Here is a 16,749-nt window from a genome sequence, read left to right on the forward strand (position 1 = left end):
GTTTCAATAGGAGTACCATGTCAAACACCATGGGGTCAAATCTATATGATCATTTGAATGTGTTGCCATCTCCCAAGCATCCTTAAATCATAAGCTCTAGTAAGAATTATGCAAGAATGATAGTTCTAACTAATAACATGTATTTTCAAATTCAAAGAACTATATTAGGTGGTATTTTAATAAGTACATATTGTAGAGAATCATAAGATCAAATCTCTTGAACCATTTTAACGAATTGCCAGTTTGAAGTATCACTAAAATGTAAGCAACAACATTTAAAATACTAGAAATGAAAAAGTAATTTAAAAGATACCATAAGTGTAGAATTTTAAAATGATGTTGATCTCTAAGATTATGTTGTCTATTAGTGTCCAAACACTTAGTCATTTACTAGGAAAGATTACAAGGTCATCACTGTGACCGAGTTATCTAGTAAAGGCCAAGCATGCAATTCTTATACCAAGGAGGATAGTGATTGTTGAGCATTCAATATAGTCCAAGAAATATAATGAAGATTGAGCATATTGATAGATTATTAAGTGTCAAGAAATAGGTATATAGAAGTTGAGTAACAACATGAAGGTTTATACATGACAATGCATCAAAGCATTCGAGTGTCGAGTAGTTTAGTTTTGACATATAAGATTGTAATTGCACAAACTCATATGTAAACCATTTTTTCCAACTTTTATATGATATTTAATATTTGCAGAGCTAGATAAGGTATTCTTACAAAAGGTAGTGATCCCAAGGCATACAATTCAATCAATTAGAAAATGAGTTATATAAATGACAAAAGATGATAAATTGTAAGTCATCGATCAAGATCTAGAAACTTCATAGAGCGTCTATTTAAGGAGGATTCTAACCCTAGAATTAGAAGTGTTAAGAAGTTGAGATGCATAGAGAGTATATGTGCATGTGATGAAATGGAAATGAAGTTTCAAGGTCAAATCAAGCAGACAACAATCAGAATAGTAAAGGACTAAACAAAGTTATCATATTAGGAGACTAGATCAGAGTTAAGCAAAGAGGAGACCCAAGATCACCTTGTAAAGAAAACTAAGGGCTAGGTACTGAATGAGTTATTTTTAATTGAGACAGGGTAAATCTCTTAACAAAGTGGTCTTAACAGATCTATGTAAACCTCCTAACAAAGTACTTACTTCATTATTAGTGTAAATTTTTTTAACAAGGTTAGACCTAATAGTCTCTTAATATTTTAACATGAAAAACCTTTTATAGGATAGATCATATCTTATGATCAAACATTATAACCCTAACAAGTTAACTTTATTGTTGTAATAATGAAGATTTGTGGGTTTCATCCCCACCCTAGTTTTACCTTCATCTTGAAGTCTTTCTAGGTAACCAAATCATTGTGTTATGTGTTAAGAATTCTTTATTGATGTGATGTATTTTGTTTATATTTCAGCATTATATATTTAAATGGTATATTTAATAAATAAGATGATTTGGATATGAATTTATGAAATTGGTTTTGAAGTCAAAATTTTAAGATCTTGATTCACCTCCCCACCCCTCTTAGTATCTTATTTTCTATATACTCATTCTAACAAATGAAGTCCTAACTCAAAAATGTAGTATATGAAATCAACAATATTAAGGACAAACCTATAACTGATAGGAATTTTAAGTTGTAACATACATGATACATTTTTAAATTATAAAATAATGGAAGACAATGAACCTGTTAATTTCTATAGAAAATTTAAGGCATCCTTATCAAAAATCAATTTTTCTAGAGTGATGTATGAAGTTAAAAAAATTAAAATTAATAATTTGAAACAATTTGAAAGCTATAATAAAAACTGAAACATTCTAACAAATAAAATGTGGATAGAATTTATGATTACTTTTTTTTTAAAGTGTTAATTAATTATTATATTTTTGAAATACAATTGAAATAGTAATTATAAATCTTATAGCTTTCTTTCATAAATATGAAATGTAATAATTGATTAAACAATTTTATATTGTGAACTAAATTTTTAATGAAATTGAATAATGGTAAATGAACCTATGAAAGATTCAATTTTATTGAATGCAAGTCCATTGATAGCTGAAAGGATTAGACAAAATTTGAATCTCAAATGACTTCACTAAAATTATTGATACTTAAATTGAGCAGTCTAGCCTATGACTTAGACCCATATCATATTACTTAAAAAAAATTAGTTCTAGATAGAAGCTCAAAAGAAAATAGTAGTAAATTAAAGATAGATAACATGGATGGCAAAAAAACCCTTAGAAGTCTTCATTCCCATCTATAAAATATAACAGTTATTTGTATACCGAACACATGAAATGCAAGGCTTAGTTTAAAAAAAAAACTAGACAGGCTAAAATATTAGCTACTTGTTAGGGTAGAATAGCCCAAAGTAGTTCTTGGTCTCATGTCTAGGCTAACACTAGGCTTCTAGTTCTCATTAAATAGAGAAAAGATGCAAGTCTCTAAGCTTTTTCCAAGCCTCTTTGGCATTCCTTCCTTCGAGAGAACCTATTTTATAATATTTTTGTTCTAACTTTGAGCATTCTTTATGGTAACCACATTGTTTTCCATAGCAGGCCAACCAACAACAATAACAATGATGGGTATGTTGCAATACTTGACGAATTCCATTGCAAAGTAGAGAGTATCAATCATGGTGCCAAATAAGTTCTTGTAGATCTTGTTCCTATCCTTCACCACATGAGTCATGGGTTTGAAGAGGGAAATCTAAGCTATAGTAATTCTTACTATAATTGTAAAAAAAAGGGCAACACATTGCCCAAGAATGTAAAATTATATGAAAACACAAATTTTCAAAATATAACTTTTATTGCAATACTCTACTAAAATTTGATTACAAAGGGTTAAATATAAAGAATTCATGCCCACAAAAAAACAAGCTAAAAACTAGATATCCATATACTTAGAAAAAATTTATTTGCTAAAGAATCAAACTAAAAATTGATAAAACCAAGTCCTAAATATATGCATATTTTAGCACATTTTTCATTTGCATAAAAACTAAAAAAATAACTTAAATATTCATAAGAAAAAAAATTATTTTTTTGACTAGTGTCAATTATGAACATACTCCCTCTTGATGTTGAGTGGACTTAAAATCTAGTCCATTCATTTCAAACTAAATTCTCCATCATTAGTCTTATAGACTCACACAATACTTCTAATAAAATTCAACTAACTATTTATTAATTCGTCTCTTTTGTGAGAAATCACAAGGCTCAATTTTCCCTCCTTTCTCTAATATAGAGAAGACTCTTGACACTTCCATGTGCCAATCAAAACAAGTAGTCATCAACTACTTTACTTAAACATCTAAACCTTGATCCACCACTATCACTTTTGACATTTGAACATTGAGGTTTTTACAACCTTCTCAACATCATTGCTACCTTCTGTCAACAAGATCCATCGATCCATCCATAGTGAACATGCATACAATTTATCATTTAGATTGTCCATCACAATCTCTATTCTAGCATGACTATGAATGTCCCAAAATTTATCTGCTTTATGTCCTTCTCTATGACAATGAGAACATTTGATACATTCCTTAATTTGAACTGATTTATTCAAACCTGCAATACTAGCAAGATCAAATTTCTCTCTCTCTCTCTCTCTCTCTCTCTCACACACACACACACACACACACACACACACACACACACACACACCAAATCCAAGGCCTTCAAATTTTGGCCTCCAAATGGGTTCCTTCATGCCTTGTCCATGCTTTTCTAATACACTTTCTTTGAATTCCATTTTCCCCATAATCTTAAAACCAATATTATTTTTAAAACACCCATTGTTATGATCATAGCAATTTCCAACTATACCTACAAATGTCTTCTTACCTTCATCTTTATTCTCTTCACCTGAAGAAACTTTGACTATATCGTACACAAATCACTCATTTCACATGCAACAACACAAATTGATAGCTTTGATTTTAAAATCTCAATGTCTTTTTCCAAGATACTTACCTTCTCACCCAAATCTTCATTCTCCTTCTTGACTTTATCAAATAATTTTAAATTATTCTTTAATTCAACATTTTCTTGGTTAACCTATTCCAACTCTATTTCAAGATTCTCAATTCGACATAAATAATCATATATCTTTTCCAAACTTTTTAAAATTCTCAAACAATTTTGAATTAGACATCTCCAATTTTATCAATTCATCTTTCAGCATATCTTTTTTAGAAACCAAAATTCCGTTTTCTTTCTGTACCCTTTTGCTTGTCTTCCCCATTGAAATAACAAAAAATATTACAAAAACAAATTACCTCTACTTGGTTCGTTTGTAGGGAAAATATATTCTTTGGTTAATCTTAATCTTTAATCTTCCTTTTCCCAATGCTACTCATGATCTTTCTCTTCCTTAATTTTTAAACTCTTTCATGAATATTTTTCAACACACATATCTTCTCTTCTTCAATATGATTCTAATCAATATCTCATATATTCATGCTCTGATCTTCTTATACAATCTAGATAATCGCATCAACACTCTTCACACCCTGAAGTATTCATTAATTCTGATACCAAATGTAGATTTTATACAAACACAAATTTTGAAAATATAACTTTTATTGCAACACTCTACTAAAAAATGATTACAAAAGGTTGAATATAAATAATTCACACCCATAAAAAAAAAACAAAAAATTAGATATGCATGTAGATAGAAAAGTTTTATTTGCTAAAGAATAAAACTAAGTCCTAAATATACTGATATTTCAGCAGATTCTTTATTTTCGTAAAAACTAAAAAACTAACTAAAATCTTCCTAAGAACAAACTCTATTTTTTCACTAGCATCAATTATAAACAAAGAAAGGGGAATGGTTATGTTGGAGAAATTAAAGAAAAGAGCCAGTATCATTCACAAATTTATTAGTAACTGTTCCCTTTGAAGGAACTTGAAATGATAGGGCTCCGATAAGATCTCTCATCACTAGGTTTGTGGAGACCTTGATTTCATCCTGCAAATTGGCCTTCTCAAGATAATTTTGGATGTTTAACATGGTAGGAAGAAGATATGCAACATACTCGCTAGTCTCTTCCCTGCCTACCATTTCATTTCCATAGTAATGTATTTGATGTTTTTGGTAGGAAAGTAGAGCTTTATGTAATCGTCCACTCACTTGATAGCTTCTTTCTCATTAGATGAGATTTTGTGCAAGTCAAGATTGGCCATGCCCACAATTATTTCCATGCCAAAATATAGTTGACTCTTGTTTGTATATCCTATATTTTCCAATTCTATTTGTCTTCATCAAACTGGTCACCTCCTCTTATGGACGCAAATTGTCTCCCAGAAGGCCGTTGTTAACTCCTATTTCCTCAGCATCTGCAAACAAGTCAAAATAAGGTCTATCATTGCACCACTCTAAAATATATCACATTTCTTTCTACGATTTTATGATAAGAATATTAGGGCTAGTATAAATCTAAATTACCTCCCTAGATTGAGAATAAGAGGATGAAAATCTTCATCCACTCTATACATGCCCACACTATTACTATACCGAGGCAGAGATGATGGTGTTGCAGTATGAGACAAGTATGTGAGCCATTTTATAGGAAGAATTCACCATTTCTAGATGATAAACATATTCAAGTTGATTGAATTAGTTGACAACAAAAAAAATCGTAAGCTTTCAAATCCAAAACAAAGTTAATATAAATTATTGCACAAAATAGAATTTGTATGGCTGAAATTATTATTAAGTACACCTCCTCACCCCTAGCTAGACATCTTTTGTCATCCATCAATTGATCATGATATCAAAGTGACATATATAGAGTCAATGATGATAAGGATCAACGGAAACAAAAAAAAAATCTAGAATTACACATGCAAATTTAATATTTGTACATATATACATGTTAATTTTATTGTAGTCATGTATTTGGAATACGTATTTGAGAGAAGTATTAACTACTACTTGTGTCATAGTTTTTAATATTCAGAGAAGTGATTGTTCTTGCAAGAGATGTAGAAGGATTTTTAAAAATGTTATTTAATAATTGTCAGTTCATAATGTTGTATTGAAATTGAAATTTTACCTAATAAGTGTCAAATTGTCAGGATGAATTTATTTAAATAAAATAATTTATTCTAAATTTTTTGTTGAAATTAAAATAGAAGATACAATATATAATTTGTGGAGTTAGTTCAAAATACTGATAATACAAGATCACTTTGTAGTTGCAGAAAATAGAAAATTAAACTAAACAAATGAAAAATAATAAAAAATAATAAAAAATTAAGAAGGTCAATGATTAATGGTGTAATATTCCCCCTTAATCTAAAGGGGTTAAATTAAGCATGCTCCAAAAATTCTCAAACTTTTTGTGTCCAAGAGCTTTGGTAAAACTATCTGCAAGTTGATCTTAAGTAGGACAATGTTGGAGGTGCACACTACCATCGTTCACATTGTGTTGAAGAAAATGAAATATGGTGTTGATGTGTTTAGTGTGATCATAAAGATTGGATTTTTCACCATCTTAGTTGTTTATTGATTATCAATAAAAAGTGGGGTAGAATAAACTCATTGTGCTTGTAAATCTACAAGAATCTTTGAAGCCGTAAGATCTCTTGAGTAGCCTCAGAGGTGGCCATATATTCAACTTCTATAGAAGAGATAATTGGAACATATTTCTTTTCTGATTTCCAAGAAATAGCAATAGATCCAAGATACATTAAATAACCATATGTAGAGTTTCCATGTTCCAATTCACCTGCATTATTACATTCAAAATATCCAAGTAATTAAAAATTGGTGACTTGTGAGTACTTGAGCCCATATTTTGAGTGTCTTTTAAATGTTGAAGAAAAGGTTTGGTTACTAATCGATGATTTTAACTAGGTTGTTGCATGAATCTAGAGAGAACCCAACAACAAAGGAAATATCTAAATGAGTAGTAGTTGGATAAGTCAAACTACCAACAAGTTTCCTATAGGGAGTTGGATCAACCAATGCCATAGAGTTGGTGGAGGTGAGTTTGAGATTTTGCTCCATTGGAGTATGAAGACATTTGAAATATGCCATGCCAAACTTAGGGAGAAGTTCACCAATATATTTTTTACTAGGAGATAAAACTATATTTGGGAACTTGAATTACCTCAATACCCAAATAATAATAGAGTTTCCCTAAATCAATCATTTCAAACCCTTTCTTCAATTGAGATTTCGAACCTTTCTTATAATTATCATTGTTACTAGTAAGAAATACATCATCTACATAAAGAACAAGATATACAACAATTCCATCATCAAACTCAAAATGCTAAAAATACAACTTCAAGAGATACATAGTGAGTTTTTCATACCATCCTTACAAAGCTTGCCACAAACCATGTAGTGATTTAATGAGCTTGAATACCTAGATTTCTTTACCATAGACTTCATATCCTTTTGGTTGAATCATATATACTATTTTTGTGAGATCACCATTCAAGAATGTGGTTTTTAAAATCTGGTTGATGAACTTTCCACCCATGTTGTGCTGAAAGAGCCAACAAGACATAGATGGTTATCCATTTTGTAGTAGGGGAACAAGTTTCATCATAATCTATGTCCTCTTTTTTAGCATAACCTTTTGCAACAAGGAAGACTCTATGTTCATCAAGTGAGCCATCAACTTTATATTTATTTTAAAAATCCATTTGCAACCAACAAGTTTACAACCAATTCCCATGTACACCATTTTTTAGAAGTGCATCATACTCAGTTTGCATAGCTTTTTGCCACACTTTAATATGTTTAGCTTCTTCTTTATAGGAATTTGGTTCATTATCTATTGTTAAATTAGTTCATTAAGAAACTTTAAAGTATTCAAATTAGAGTATTGAGATTGCTTCCTTAGTTTGTAAGAACTTCTTGTACTAGTTTTGCCAAATTCATCAGGTCTCAAAGATTGTAACATTTGTTGGACATGTTTGACCCATTTGTGAGAAGATTGAGTTTGGACTAAAGGTTTTTCAAAAACCTAAGTATAATCTTGATTAGTTGTTGATGGTGCTGAAATATTAGGTTCAATATTAGAAGAAATATCATTAGAAGAGGTGGCTTCTTTTTGCAAAGGAATAGGTCTATCATCTTGAGTTGTCACATGGAAATTTTATTAGATTAGAAAAAATGTAGATTTATTAAGGTGTTTAAACTCACTTTCAATATTTGTATCACTTTTGGAGGATTCACAAAATACAACATCACGGGAAATAAAAAACCTTTTATGAACTTCATCATACAACCAATATGCCTTTGAAGATTTTGAATATCCAAGAAAAATTCACTTATATAACTATGTTGAACCAACTTATTCCTTTGTTCCTTAGGGATAAAAATCTAGCAAGTAGAGCCAAAATTTGAAAGTGCCAAACAAATATCCATACCATACTTCATATAGAGTTGTTTAGTGATGAACAAATTATGCAGATCTGTTGCACATATTTACTATTGTTCTCACTACTTCAGCCAAAAAATGTAATTGGAAACCTTTGAAATACAAAATTGCCCAAATTATGTTCATGATAGTTCTATTCATTCATTCACCAATGCCATTTTGGTGAGGAGTTCCTGGAATAGTGAGATGATGTTGAATTTCATGTTGACAAAGATAATTCTAAAAAATTAGAGATGTAAGTTCTCCTCCATTATTAGCTCAAAGAGCACCAATTTTAGTCCTAGCTTGATTTTTAACCATAATAGAAAACCTTTTAAAGATTTTAAAAGCTTTTGATTTTTGTTGCAAGAAATAAATCCAAAGCATTTGGTTGAAATCATGAATAAACTATATGAAATATTTAGATATTCTAGTAGAAATTATAGGTAAAGTCCCACATAAATCAAAATGTATGAGTTGTAACTTTCTATGTGCCCTCCAAGTGGAGTAAAAGAAAGGATTCCTATGTTATTTGGCAAGTATACATGCTTCACATTTTAAACTATTTTAGGAAAAATAAGAAAACCATCAACACCATTATTTTGCATAATATCAATGCTATCATAATTAATATATCCAAACCTTGCATGCCATAAAAGGTTTAGGGGTAATCCACTTTTTGTTGTAAGATATGGAGAAAATTTTCAAATTTGTAGAAATTCCATTTAGTTTTAATAACCTTCCATCTTCACAATAGGAAAATATAATTTTATTATTAGGTATTTTCCTTACATAAAATTATGCATCTTTTAACAAAATAGAGTACTCTTGTTTTTTAATCAACATTAGTGATAACAAATTATGTGGCAATTGGGGAATAAATAATACATTATGTAGCACAAAATCTGCAAGATTAGGAAACATAAACCAAATGATTCCTTTTCCAATAGGCTTGAGACTTGATTTATCTACTAAGAAAATTGGACCACATGTACCTCCATGAAATTCTTCAAATAAATCATGTCAAACTATCATATGTTGTGTGAATCTATTATCTGAAATCCAAGAATCATGCCATGAAGTATTATATACAAAGTCTAAAATAAAAAAGAAGATAACTATCATTATCATTGTCACAAGAAAATTGAGCTACCTATGGAGCTTTATCACTTGAAGTTTTATCATCATTATAAACATTTGTTTTATCTTTCTATTAAAAATATTTTTCTCTAAAAGTTTCTATTTTATTGCATGATAGCTTGCATTCATGTGCATCATGACTACCTTTTCTACCACATCTTTTACAGTATAGATGTTGTCAATCATTTTGATTATCATTTTTCCATTGACCTCTACTTTTTCCTTTATCATAATTATTAGTTCTACTACAACTCTTTTTTATAGGTTTCTCCTTTTCATAAGCAAGACAAACATTTTCATTACTATTATCTATTTTCCTTCCAAAAGACTTTTTAAGCTCAACTAGCTTTCCGACCAATTGATCAAAAGTAATGGTTTTTAATTGATTGCTTGTTAAATGGAATGTGTTGGAAGAAGAGCCTTAATAAAATCTATGAGATAAATATCAACTTTCCCACCAACAACATCAACATCTTGTTTTATGGCTATGATTTTAGAAGCCAAACTCATAACATCACCATTTTTTTATTCAATATTAAACAACTTTAACTGCAAGTGAATAAACTCTAATTTTGAATGAGAATCGTATAAATATTTTAACTTGTGTAGTGCATCCCATGCAATTGTGCATCCTTGTATATGTCAATATAAATCTCCATTAACTGAAGCTCTTATCAAAGCCAAAGCTTTTAAATTATTATATTGCAAAATTTATTTTTCTTTTACATCTATTGGTGCTATAGGGTGGGTATTTTCATCACAAATTTTATATCATAAATAATTGAAACTAAGAGAATTTTCTACTTTTCTATGCCATTCTAGCCATATATCTTTGTCCATTAATGTTTTCCCAATCAATGAGACTATAGATTGAATTGTGAATACAAATAAATAGTTTTTCAAAGATTGTAAACTTAAAGGAATGCTTCTTCATTGCTCGTGTTTACAATGAGCAATATAAATATTTTTGTGACCATAAATAAACTAGAGAAAATGAAAATCATCTCAATATTCATCCCTTCTTCTATAACATATATATAGAAAGAAAGTGCAAACATTCCTTAGACAAAATTATTCTCCTTGTATAACTTTGAGTTTGAAAAATGAATAAAACTAGGTTTTGATACCACTATCAAGTTAGATTGATTTGAATATAATAATTTAATCTAAGATCTTGTGTTGAAATTAAAAGAAAAGATACAATATATAATGGGTAGCGTTAGCTCAAAAAGTAATAATATCATATTACTCTTTAGTTATAGAAAAAAAACTTAAACTAAACAACTATAAAATAATAAGCAAAAATAATAAACTAACAAGCCCAATGATTAATGTTGTTGTTGATGAAATATGTTAGTGTTGGTATGTTTTCATTACTTTTCTATTTGAACTCATTATGCTCAAGGAATAGACCATTCCACAAGCTACAAGTATCATACATGTATTTGGTGGGTTTTTAAAAGGATTTTTAGTGGTACATCATGCAATATATTATTATAAATTTGGAGAGAGAACAATCTAAGACCTAGATGAAGCATAGATGAATATCCTTCTAAATCATATGCTTTTGTTCATTTTTTTTAGTTTGAGTGTTGAAACTATAAATGAAAAATACATGCAATTCAAAATAGCAGAAATCAAGGCTCTTACATGTTTTCTTAATCCAAAGGTTGAATAGAGGATAGATGGATGAAAGAAAAACAATGGTTTTTAATAAACCACTAGAAAATAATTGAAAGTCATTTCTCCTTTCATAATGCATACATAAAAATTATGTTCAAATCCAACATTTTCATGGAATCTACTACTCTCAAGGATAATGTCAAAAAAATACACATTGAAAGAACCTAGATTTTTTTTAACTCACTTGTATGCTTTCTGATATTTTCTTTTTTCATTAGTACTATATTTTCCTCACTATCACTAATTTACAAATATCTTTAATGTTAAATTGAAATCATTAGTTTGCTTTCCTATTCTTTCTAAAATAATGAATCCTAATGAAAACTTAAATTTTTTATCATAAGTTATCTGACTAATAGCAATAATTTTAACAATTCAATTTCCTATGTGTTTTTATCTTTAATAATGGAGCATAAAGTATCATATGAATAGGAAGGAAGGATAATAGAGGATGCAATAGAGATAGGAAAATTTAAAAGTTAGACAAGAGATAGGAGGAGATAACTTTTTTCATTTGGTGATGAAATCTAGGTATACAAAAGCTACAAACAAAGAGAAATAGAAAGTCTTGTTTTTTTTTTAATCTCGATTTGAGGAGACAAATAACTTTGTAAAAAATTACACTCTTGGTGATCAATAAATTTTGACAATTTTAAAAATTTCCAACAATGGAAACTTAAACATAGTTTGTTCATCATTGTATGTTGCAAGTGGCATTGTCATGTTGTAGTTACAAGATTTTATGTTCATTATGGTTTTTGTTGTTGATGTTGATGTTGATGTAAATTGAAATAGTATTTCCTAAGTAGCAATAATATTTTGTTAAAACTATCTCTAGTTTAACTATTAGTTTAGAATCTTACTATACCTTGCTTTGTCATGATAATATTCCTTCTTGTGCATCTACATAACCTATGATAATCAAGCTCTACTAATGGGTTAGAACCTTGACCAAACATTTATTATTGTACTCTTTGAAATAGAATTATATAGAAAACATTAATCAAGAAAATATCCACATTTTATGTAATGCCCTGCCAAGGGATCCAAAGAATTAACCTAGAGTTTCACTAAGTTTGGTAATAAATTTTTTTTATTTTTTTTTAAAATAACATGAAAGTAAATACCACATATAACTTGTACATAATAACGGAAGCAATAGCAATCTCCATCTAAAAGTAAACATAACATACATAACCGATTTCATTCTTTAAGAATCCCTTAATGTTGAGTTACATCTAAATTAACTAACATACATGAGTCCATCTAGTACAACATCCACATGAAATAATAATGATAAGTTCAATGTTCATACAATACATTTCCAAATGCTCAATCATCCACTGTACATGTCACAGGGCATGAAGGCTTAAAAGAATATACATATGTGAAATAAGGTACATCATCCTATTCTAATCCATGATACATCAAAGACAATCACATGATACACATGATACATCATCATAGAATACATATACATCCATCGTAAGATCAAACATAACTAACTAAGTGCACGGTTCCTCCCAACCATTAATAGCATCATTAGACCATCGTGGGCCCTAGCCATCCCTCTGTGCGTACATCCCAAATCACCGAAGAGATCATTGGTATTAACATAGTAGGAATATCACTCCTAACATATACAACATCATATGTAGAAAGTAATCTAACATGCAAATATAAGCATAAGATAACATCATCTAACATATGCTAATCATCAATGAAAGGATACATAACCACCATCATGAAGGACGCATCAGCCACGATGTCTCAATGAATCTCAAATGATAAGAGTGGAAAATACACTACCACCCGACCGTGTGGTACCTAAGTGGTCCACTCCCACCATGCTGAGGAGATAATCTCAAGTCCCAAATAGGCTATCCATAACACATAGCACAAATCTCTATAGTCCAGGAATCCTAAAAGTATACTAACTCAAAGGTTCCAATTACGAAACTGACATCTACTTCCCAGAGGCACACAATGACATGTAGGAACCTACTATGCAAGTGAGAAAGTGTCATCGCATTTATCACATACAAGTTACCCTGGCAGTTACCTAAACTCCATGGGTCCATACTGATCTCATGCGGCCACTAGTATCCTCTCATACTAACAAGGCATACTATGGAATGCAAGGTTGCAACCATGCATTCTCACTACTCCCATCCTAGCCTATATAAGCACTCAAGGTATGGGCGAGAACACAACACTTATCTTTTTAGGTTCATTCAGTTAGTATTAGGTGTGAATGTTATCACTTATTAATCCAACTTACAATGAGTTACCTTGGCAGCCTCTTAGGGCCCCGGCCCCCATTGCAAGCCACTTCCCATCACTACATGCAGATATCCTACCCTAATGCTCATGGAATCATAAATCTCAAAATTACAAAAGATAATCTATAAAATCATCAAATATGCATAAAAGCATCAAATCTCCATGAGCAAGCATCCATAGAAAATCATGACCACAACAGCTCTCTATTGGCAACTAAAGCATCACTGATAATCAAAAGTATCCAACGGTTCTCAATTACCAACAATATATCTCAAACACACTGATCGAAGACTCCAAAAATGGTTGAGTCAAATATGTCACAACATGACATCATCAAGAATAAATCCACATTTCGATCCCATCATGGCGACTAGAAAATAACCAAAGATAACTGATCGATGACCAAAAATAATGGTTAAGTCAAGTGTCTCATAAATAAGAACCTCAACTATAACAATCAGTATTACAACCAATACATAGAGCATTCCATCACATAACCATGGTTGGGTTCATAAAGATCGAGATTAAAACATCATCATGACATCACAATCACATAACTCCCAAGCCTCTGGTAGACGTCCTATAACTGGTCAACACTAGTCAACCCAAAGCCCAAAACAATAGTATAAAGAATACACATGTTTTGCTAAGTTTACAACTTAAATGCAAAAGTCTCAGTTTACATTCCAAGTTGGTTAATGAATGGAGAAACATTTTGTATGTTTTTCCTACCCCACGTAATTGTTGATAGATAAAAGTTTTTCCCTCTAACTCTTAGAACTCAATTATCTAAATGTTTTTAAGAATATACGTTATACGTTATTCTGGTATTGATTTATCATAACTCAATTTATAATATTGAAAAGGGCTAAAATATTTGATAATTTAAATGTTATAACTTTAAATTTACCTTAATTAGACTAAATTCTAATTAAGTAATTTTGATTAATTAAAACCCATATTATTTATTTAAAAACTCTAATTAACTTTGAATATTAAAATTTCATATTATTACATATATATACATATATATACATATATATATATATATATATGTATATATATATATACATATATATATGTATATATATATATTAATATTATATATATATATATATATACACATATATTTACATATATATATATATATATATATAATAACATATAACAATATTTACTAATGCATATAACAATTAATATTTAATTTTAATACAAAATTGAATTTTGTTTAAGCGACTTATAACAAAGCCAAATGTATTTATAAACAAAGGCGAGTTTATACTCGCACCACCATTTATATATGACAGCGCTGTGTAGCCTGCCTCTGTCGCAGGGCCTGCAACAACAAGCCCACTGCCGGTAGCTCTAAAGAATGGGTTGGGTGGAATAAAAACCCCCGCCCTTCTTAAAACAAAGGTTTTGAAAACAAAAATTTCGCATACATATCACATACAAATATATTTTTCACAAATCGTTTACTATGAACGACTTTAGACTTATAAATATATTATATATATTTTTGAAAAATGTTTCAAATAACGATTTTTCATATATAATTTTTAAAGAAACGTTTGGAGATTCTTTTTAAAAGAACTTACATATATATATATATGTATTCGCAGAATTTAATTATCACAGCATATATATATATATATATATATATATACATATATAATTATAATGTGTATATATATATATATGTATGCAGATACGAAAATATAAACATGTATATTTTACAATGAGCATATACACAATCTATTTAAAGATTCTAACTTTTAGAATTTTCCTATAAACCATTTGGCCTCAAAATTTATCCATTAAGTCATTTAATGGTTTTGGCTACGAATTTAAACCCTAGCCCCGTGTTCTTTTCAGATTTATGCATATAAAATTTTCAAATAAACTAAACTACCCATATGCATAAAAAAAATACGAAATTCCTCAGAAGACATATGGAAGACACGAAGAAGACAGTGAATGCATGATGCAGAAATAGCATAAGTAAAATCACAAGAATCTACCCAGATTCTAATGCTAAATCGCTCTTCCTCAGAAAACTCGCAGAGCAAGCTCCTCCCTTCTTCAAAGTTCTCGAGTCCTCCAATGCTCCAATTGCACTCCAAACGCTCTCCCTAAGCTTCTAGGAATGCCTGAATATAAAGAGCTCTAAAGAAACCTTTGGAATGCTTCTTGAAATAGCTGGAAGGTGTCACCAACTAAGCATGGGCTTTTCCAACCTTTTTGATGAGTCATAGAGTTGTAGACACCTTGTGCTTAATTGATGCACTAACCCCCGTGTTGTTGACACATGTTAATTCCCATGCAAGCTTATAACTCCAATAATTTCTATTTAAATTTTATAATTTTCATTTTAATTTTTATAACTTTTATTATTATTATTTTATTTATTACTTTATTATTATTTTATAATTATTATTAATTTTGATTTCTAGTTTTCTTTTATTTAATTCCTTTCCTCAATAATTCACATTTAATTAATCAAAATATCAAAGATCATGATATTTTATTAATTTTCTCAAATAAATAATTTATTAATTAAATCTATTTAAGACTTAATTAATGGAAAATTCACCATAGACCTCCAAGATAAAATATGAAAACCCATCATAGAACAAATCATAAAAAATAAATCTAAAGGGTTAAAAATCATGAAATATGTCATCCGACACATTCGGTGGGTATTCAACTCTGATACTTGTCCTAACTCACTAGGACAAATGGTTTTTCTTTTAGGTTTGGGATTTGGACTTGAGAATTTATCTCCCTTCTCTTATCATTGAGATAGTATAATAGGGTACGCTCATCCTGACAATTCAGGGAAGTCGATACTCGGTACCTGCAACCTGCAGAAAAACCATGCATGTACATACAATATATAATGCTAAGCTAAACAGACAATGGCAAGAAGTGGTGCATCGTGTAGATCCCGACTAAGCAGGTGACTATGACTCCCTTCCTTAACCACATCAGAAACACCATACAATAAGAAAACACACACACCATACACATGCAAGTATGGGGTAAGTAACCATAATAAAACACATGAGATAATAAACCATCTAACTAATCATCATTAATAACTGAAAAATAATGTAATGATCATCATACATACATGAAATGTAAAGTCTAAATGATCTCATCATATATCAACTGAATCCCTATCATAATATCTGATAGTGTCAAAACAACACCACTA

General features: G+C 29.8%; 1 pseudogene; it reads right to left on the bottom strand.

Annotated features, from left to right (window-relative positions):
- Positions 1-2,354: 2,354 nt before the first annotated feature.
- The window catches only part of LOC149570191 (glucan endo-1,3-beta-glucosidase-like), a 154,786-nt pseudogene continuing 140,391 nt past the window's right edge, over positions 2,355-16,749 (bottom strand).

This window comes from Cupressus sempervirens, chromosome 3 (genome assembly GCF_028749045.1).
Source record: "Cupressus sempervirens isolate cs-2001-9-10 chromosome 3, ASM2874904v1, whole genome shotgun sequence".
NCBI lineage: Eukaryota > Viridiplantae > Streptophyta > Pinopsida > Cupressales > Cupressaceae > Cupressus > Cupressus sempervirens.